Source organism: Haemaphysalis longicornis, unplaced genomic scaffold, assembly GCF_048455015.1.
Source record: "Haemaphysalis longicornis isolate Haplotype H1 unplaced genomic scaffold, Haemaphysalis longicornis Haplotype H1 scaffold_6, whole genome shotgun sequence".
Classification (NCBI taxonomy): domain Eukaryota; kingdom Metazoa; phylum Arthropoda; class Arachnida; order Ixodida; family Ixodidae; genus Haemaphysalis; species Haemaphysalis longicornis.
The window spans coordinates 61,291,603-61,299,029 of NW_027526407.1; the positions used below are offsets into that span (position 1 = coordinate 61,291,603).

General features: G+C 48.4%; 1 protein-coding gene across 1 annotated transcript in view; it reads right to left on the reverse strand.

Moving 5' to 3' along the window:
• LOC144142791 (organic cation transporter protein-like) overlaps window positions 1–2,404 on the reverse strand; it is a 31,041-nt gene extending 28,637 nt beyond the window's left edge. Inside the window, exon 1 of the mRNA XM_077674518.1 lies at window positions 2,380–2,404. The gene's annotated coding sequence lies outside the window, so the exon portion shown is untranslated. The remainder of the gene's footprint in view (window positions 1–2,379) is intronic.
• Between the last annotated feature and the right edge of the window lie 5,023 nt (window positions 2,405–7,427).

Consider the following 7,427-nt stretch of genomic DNA (forward strand, 5'->3'; position numbering starts at 1 on the left):
CATATACCCTGTGATGGCGAAGATGTTGTCGCAACAGAAAATGACTTAATCACTATAGGTCTACCTTTGAACATGGAAGGTCGAATTGCACGAATTGCAAAAAGTAAACGCAACGACTTCGCATTCCCAGACGCAAGCAGACCTTCCTGTCTCCCATAATTTTTTTCTTTATAGAAGGCGAAATAAATAGAGCGCATTAAAGTGTCTTCGCGAAACGTAGCATAGTAGCATAGTAGCATACCTGTAGCATAGTATTTATGGCAACGGGCATACTATCGCAATTAAAAAAATAATTAAAGGACAGTGCTCAGCTTTGGTGAAAAAATAAAGCGTGTTCGAAAATCATGTTATAGCCACTCTAAACGCGATTTTTGTTGTTTCTTTATCAATGACTCAAGGAAATTAGGTTTTCATAAAAAAACTGGTGCGCTCGATAAAGTTCGAAGAATAACCCCTGTGCACAATGGATGCAGCTAAGACCATGGTTAAAGGAAAATGCCACGAACCTTGATTTTATAAGATGTCAGCGAGAAATACATAATAAATTAATTTCCAAACAAACAGGGGGGAACATTTTTTATTTCGTTATGAACTTTTCGTTGGCTGAAAGGTGGGGCCATGTAGTGTCAAAACATGACACTACCGTACGTGCTCAAACAACTGCGTCGATTTTAATGGATGATTCGAAAAACGCATGAAAGACTGCACATTATTGTTGTTTTAGCCGGGGATAACGTTTTAATACCTGTTTTTATATCGCGTATCGTTAAAAACAGTTAAAAGTATGTTGCCGCACGGCACACTGTCATGGTTGATCGATTGATTGATTGTAGGGTTTAACGCGGCGACGCAACGCAGGCGATGAGGCGCGCCGTAGTGGAGGGCTCTAGATTAATTTTGACCACCTGGGGATCTTTAACGTGCGCCGAAATCTCGTACAACCGGGCGTTTTAGCTCTTCGCCTCCATCAGAAAAGCAGCCGCCGCGGCCGGGAATCGAACCCGTGACCTTGTGCTCAGCAGCGCAACGCCTTAGCCACTGAGCCACGGCGGCGAATTCACTGTCACGGTTGCCAGCATTTCTTTTGTCAGGCCACGTATGGCTGGTACATCTAAAAATTCAGATTTCAAAAGCTCTAAGGCGCTATAAGCGATACCGTACAGGGTTAAAATGTATTACGTGATGCCCTTTAATTTACAATAGGGAAAATGTACTCGACAGAAATCAGTTGCCCGTCTCTTTAAAGAATCATAGTCTTCTCTACTGCTGCATGTTATTTGCACCTTTTTCTTCGCTTTTGTTTCGTCGTCCTTTGGGGCGAATTATCTTGACAGGCTTCTTTACTGCTGCATGGTGTTTGCGTCTCTTTCTTCGCTATCGTTTCTTGGTATTATGGGGTGCATTAAGTCATCACGCAGACCAGGGACACTTCACACCACAACTTCTCCGACATCCAAGTTTCGTGTGGAGGGGATTCGCATGTTTTACACACGTGCCGCCACGCTCGCCTGCCACATGGCACGCAGAAGGCTAACGTTTGTTACACCGCTGGCCAAATAAGATTTCACTGATATTTTGTGGGAACAGATACCAAGCGAAGCAAGTTCCGTGGCGTAAAACATCGCATGTATAGATATATCCTCTGTCGGTCATCCAGTATTGTAATGGCAGTAGGGCTGAATAAATGTCTGCTTGATATTGTGACATGAAGCATGCTGGCGGAAATAACAAGGTGAAATAACGGCAGGATGGGCTTGAAAGTTGTAGTGAACATATTTGAACGAATATTTTGGCCATTTATTAAAAGCCGTACTTGTGGATTAAGAAACAGGTTTTGGAATAAGAAAACAGGGTACATGCTGAGGGTGCAGCATTCGCACTGGGACCCACACTGTACTTTTATGTGCGTGCTGTTATGTGATCAAGTTTTATGAGGGCTAATCTTGTGTATAAAACATCAGATTTGAAAAAAAAATCCCTTCAGGATAATCAGAACCACCAGAAGTCACTATTTTGGTGAAAAATAACCGCACACACACGAAAGACAACGCGTATTAAGTAATTGGGTGAAGAGTTCGACCAATGGGCAAAAATAGTTTTGGTTCTCTAGTAATGAGTTTTTACACAAATTAACAGCGTCAACTGGGGGTTTCATGCCCTCATTCTGGTCTGAATAGAATTTCGGCCCACTTCTGTTACAGTTTAGGTGTGACTCTAAAAGAATATTTCATCGCCGCTAGGCAGCCAGTAGTAATCAAACATTCTATTCAGTGCAGCGATTTAAGTAATATATGAAAAATTAGTCTTTCCTCTTGTTAAGTCGAATGACCCGTGAAGCACCAACTAGAAAATGAGAAACAGCGACAAAGTCTCCCTTACCTCACAGAGGCCAGAAGCTGAAGTGAATCTAACCCGGACATTCACGACATGAGGCAGATAAGCGGAGTATCATAAACGACAAATTACTTTACAAGGGCTATTAGGTGAGAGTCCCTTGGCTTTTCTCAGAAGCTAAAGACAAGGTGCTCAATAATATAAGCATATACATTTTAATACAATCTGTCGGATAGCGCGTAATATCTTCCAATAGTGGTTAGCAATGATGGTACGGTACGGTAGAGGGGGAGCTTATCGAAAAAAAGATGTTCAGACAGATTACTTTTTGATGAGCCTACTGACACACTATAAATTATAAAGCATTTCTTATGCTTTCTAAAAGGCAGAACTCTGAATACCACCCTATAAGGATGGAGAGAGAGAGAGAGAGAGATAGAGAGAGAGAGAGAGAGAGAGAGAGAGAGAGAGAGAGAGAGAGAATAAACGTTTATTTAAATCAACAGGGGGGATTGTAGTGAAGCTTGAAGGAGGCGTCCTCAGTCCAGAATGCTTTGAGCGCGGGCAGCATCCACAGCCCTTTCAGCCAGCCGAAGCTGGTCGTCCAGGCCGGTGCTCGCTAAGGCGCTCTCCCAAAGCTCGTCAGTAGAACGTTGCAGGTTGGGAGCAATCAGCGGGGATCGGCAACACCTTCCGACCATATAGCGTAGCGTTCCGGGTTCTCCGCAAAATCGGCAAAGCGGGGAGTTCTGTCGGTTGAAAAGGTGAAGCCGGAGAGGACGGGGGAATGTATTTGTCTGGAGAGCGCGTAAATGACGTTTTTGCTCTCGGGGTAGAGATTTGTGGGGGGAGCGAGTGTCTGACGCGACAGCCTGTAGTGCTGTGTGATCTCGGCTTAAGAGGTCAAGAGCTGCATGCGTTCGGGTTCGTCAACGCTGCTCTCGGCGCCCGCTCGGTGGGTCAATTCTCGAACGATGGCGTCCGCCGCCTCGTTTCCACGGATACCGTGATGCGCCGGAGCCCATACAAACCTGATTAGTCTCTTCAGGGGCTGCTGCTGGATGATGCGTAGAGTTGTTGTGTGCAGGCGTCCCCTAGCGAAATTCCGACAAGCCTGCTGCGAGTCAGTGACAATGACCGCTGCAGTAGTTTTTACGATGGCGAGGGCGATTGCCACTTCCTCTGCTTGTGTAGTATTGTCGCCGGGGAGCGAGAGGTTGCAACGGTGCTCGTTTTCGACGACTACGGTGTACACCGTTGCGGACCTACCCGGATAAGACGCCGCGTCCGTATACGTCGTTGTTGGTTGATTGCCATAGATCTCGTATATGGCTTTTGTTCTGGCTTCCCTCCTGTTGACGTGGCACACGGGGTGCATATTACGGGGCAGGGGGTTTACCGTGATGTTTTTAAGGACTTCGTGCGGTAGGTTTCCCGTGAGTGCAGGCGGGTGGTCTAGTGGATCCGAGATCCTCAGGCGTGAGAGGATCGCCCTCCCCGTTTCCGTAACCCCCAGCCTCGCTCTTTGGTTGATTAGATGAGAGTCAATTAGCTGCTCAGCAGTGTTATGAATGCCGATCCGAAGAAGTCTTTCGGTGGAGGTGGAGACCGGAACTCCGAGTGCGTGTTTATATGCCTTGCGGATCATCGTGTTGACCTTCTGTGTCTCGGTGATGTTGAGCAGAGCTTGTGGTAACACGTATATAATCCTTGACACGACAAAGGCCTGGACAAGCCGAAGCAGGTCCACCTCTCCCATGCCACGGGTTTTCGTGGCAATCCTGCGTGTCATGGAAGTCGCCTGATCGGTCATTGTCCTCAGTTCGGCAATGAGCAGTGAGTTGGTCTTGTTTGCTTGGAAGGTCATTCCAAAAATCTTTATATGCGGAGATGGAGTGATGGTGTGGCCATCCAACTTGAGGCAGATGGAGGGTGTGCCTGGGACATGTTTCTGGCGTGGCGAAACGACTAGCAACTCCGATTTTTGCGGAGCTCAGCAGAGGCCGCACGACTTCGCATACTCGCGTACCACATCCGCTGCTCCTTGCAAGCGACCCTGCATTGCCCCAATTGACCCCGTGGACGTCCAGATGGTAATGTCATCCGAGTATAGGCGATGCCTGATCCGCAGGATGTTGTTGAGGAGAGGCGGAAGCCCAACGAGGGCAATGTTAAACAGCAGGGGAGAAAGCACTGCTCCCTGAGGCGTACCGCGACCTCCCAGGAGGAATGGTTTTGTGGAGGTATCACCCATTTTTATGATAGATTTCCTGCCGGAAAGGAAGTCCCTCACGTTTCTGTATGTGCGCGCGCCGCATCCAAGTGCGTTGAGGTTCTGCAGGATCTTTGTGTGTCGCATATTGTCAAAAGCACCCTTGAGGTCAAGTCCCAGGATGGCCGTTGGGGCATTGCGGGTAGCTGGTATCATGATTTCTTCCTTAAGCTGGAGGAGGATATCTCGGGCTGAGAGATGAGGACGAAACCCCACCATCGTTGTTGGAAATAGGCCCGAGTCTTCAAGGTAGGGTTGCAAACGGTTAAGAATTACATGCTCGAGTACCTTGCCGACGCACGACGTGAGGGATATTGGCCTTAAATTCTCCGTAGATAGTTGTTTCCCCGGTTTCGGTATACAGCGAACCTCCGCAGTTTTCCATTCCTCTGGTAGTATACCTTCCCGCCACACGTTGTTGAGGAATGCTGTAAGTTCAATTATTGAATTGCCGTATAGGTTAATGAGCTCCTTGTTGGTAACCTGGTCAATGCCAGGTGCAGTGTGGCACCTAATAGCGTGAATGGCCGCGGTTACCTCGTGAATATGGATGTCTTGATCTAGTAACTTGTTGGGTTCACCGGTGTAAGGTGTAAGTGCTTCGTTGGGTTGATCGAGGAAATACCGGGTCTTTAAGGCAGTAAGGAGTTGCTTGTCGCCACCGGGGAATGCGTAAATTATTCGAGCCATGTTCTTGTGAGACTCCGTCTTACAGGCCACCGGATTAATGAGGTATCGAAACAATTTCCATCTCTTGGAAGTGCTGAGCGTGCCCCTCAATCCGCCGCAAAGCGTTAGCCAGTTATCGCGACTTAACTAGCTGGCGTATTCAGCAGCTTGCTTCGTAAGCTCTGCTATGTGGTTCTCGAGTTTCTTATTGAGACGTTGGCGCTTCCATCGTTTCAAGAGGCCTCGCTGGGCTTCCCACATGTGCAGGAGGCGCGCGTCCACGCTGGGAGTCGAGGAAGTGGTACGAATGTTTTGGGTGTGTAATTTAACGTCCTGGTTCAGTTGCTGGATCCATTCTTGCACTGTCAAAATGGTATTCTCAGATCTCTGTCAGCGTTCTTTAAATTTGGCCAATTTGTGAACTTTGCAGTGCCAGTAGTAGTTTTGTAATCTGTGTCTTGGAGGGTGGTCGCCAGAATTGCGTGGTCACTTCCGTGATTTTCTTGTAAGTTGGCCCAGGAGGCCTTTGGGATATTCATGGTAAAGGTCAGGTCAGGGTCGGTATCCCTCGCGATGCTCGTATCCAATCTGGTAGAGCCCTTGGGGTTCGTGAGGATCGTAAGTTCTAGGTCCTCTATGACTTTATACAGCATGTTGCCTAGAAGATTGGAGTAGATGTAGCCCCATAGCTGATGGGCCGCGTTGAAGTCACCGGTGATGAGAAGAGGATTAGCAGGCGCTTTGGAGGCAACCGGATCCATAACCTGTTTGAGGGTTGCTTGAGGACATCTTGGCCGGCAGTGGATATTCAGATGGAACAGAGGTCGTCTTTTCCGCTTGGGGCCTCTTGGTATGATTTCAAGTAGAATACCATTCGGTTCTGCTTGTTGGAGAGGGTGCTGTATGGCAGCAGGTTTTTTGTCTACGAGAGTATGGAGGCTCATGCCCACGTCGGTGCTGTATGTGGTATAACCTGGGAGGTGTGCCCTTGTGTTTGTTTCTTGTATTGCTACAATGCCAGGAGGGTTGGTGGATGAGGCAATACTTTGTGCAAGGGAACCGTACTTGAGTTTGAACCCACGACAATTCCATTGGCAAATTGTGATCGTGTTGTCAAGGTGGCGAGTGTTACATTGCGGAAGTTGGAAAGCCAACTTGGTTACAGCCATTGTAAGGAGGTAGATCTTGTAACATGTAGGGAACTGGATCCTCGGTGGGGACGACTGCTGTCTTCTTGGTGCTTTTGCGCTGCTTAGCCTCGAACGCAGTTAGTATTGCCTCTATTTTAACCCATTGATCGGCAAAATTCGCCGAAAACTGATGCTGCTGACTATTAGCCTGTGTAGCAAACTGCCCTTGCTCGAGCGCAGTTAGCCTTGCTTCTAATTTAACGCAGTGATCTGCAAACTGCTGCTTTTGACTATTAGTTTGTGCAGCAAACTGCCCTTGCTGGGCTTCTATACGGGAAACGAACTGCTCGAATTGCCGCAGCACTTGGGGTTTGCATGGCCTCAAATTGTTGCTGCATAGACTGTTGAAGCGTTTGAATTGCGGTCTTGAAAGTGTCTTCTACCTGTTGTACGGCAGCATACTGCGAGGGGTGAGCGTTTTGTTCGGATTTAGATACGGGTGCTGCAGCAGCGCCATTCAGTGCAGTGTCAGTCGTGGATGCATCTGGTCTTTTCCTTTTGATCACAGGTGGTGCTTCCAGGTTTGTATTAGGTGTCTGGCCTGCTTTTCGCATTTCTTCTTTGAATGATGTGAGGTCAGCCCTTATGTGAGTAATTTCTGCCATGAGAGAGGCATTTTCCCCTTCAATCGCGGCCAGTTAGTTCTCGGCCCGTAACCTAAGCGCACGCTCTTGTGCTAATTGAGGGGATACAGGGGGGTTCCGAGCTACGGGAGAGACCACCTTTGCCCAGCGCACCTGCAGAGTTACATCCTTGATGCCGCGCCCGGCCGCTGGGGATCGCGATCTGGCTGCTGTACCGCTTCGCGAGGTCGAACTCCGACGCCTGGACCCAGACCGGTTTCTGGAACTGCTCCGGCCTCAGGACAAGCTTCTCTTCATCTCCGATGACCGTGATTGGTCGCCGTCTGGGTGCTGTACACGTGAACGGGAAAGTTGAGATCCAGCTTTCCGAGTCGAATC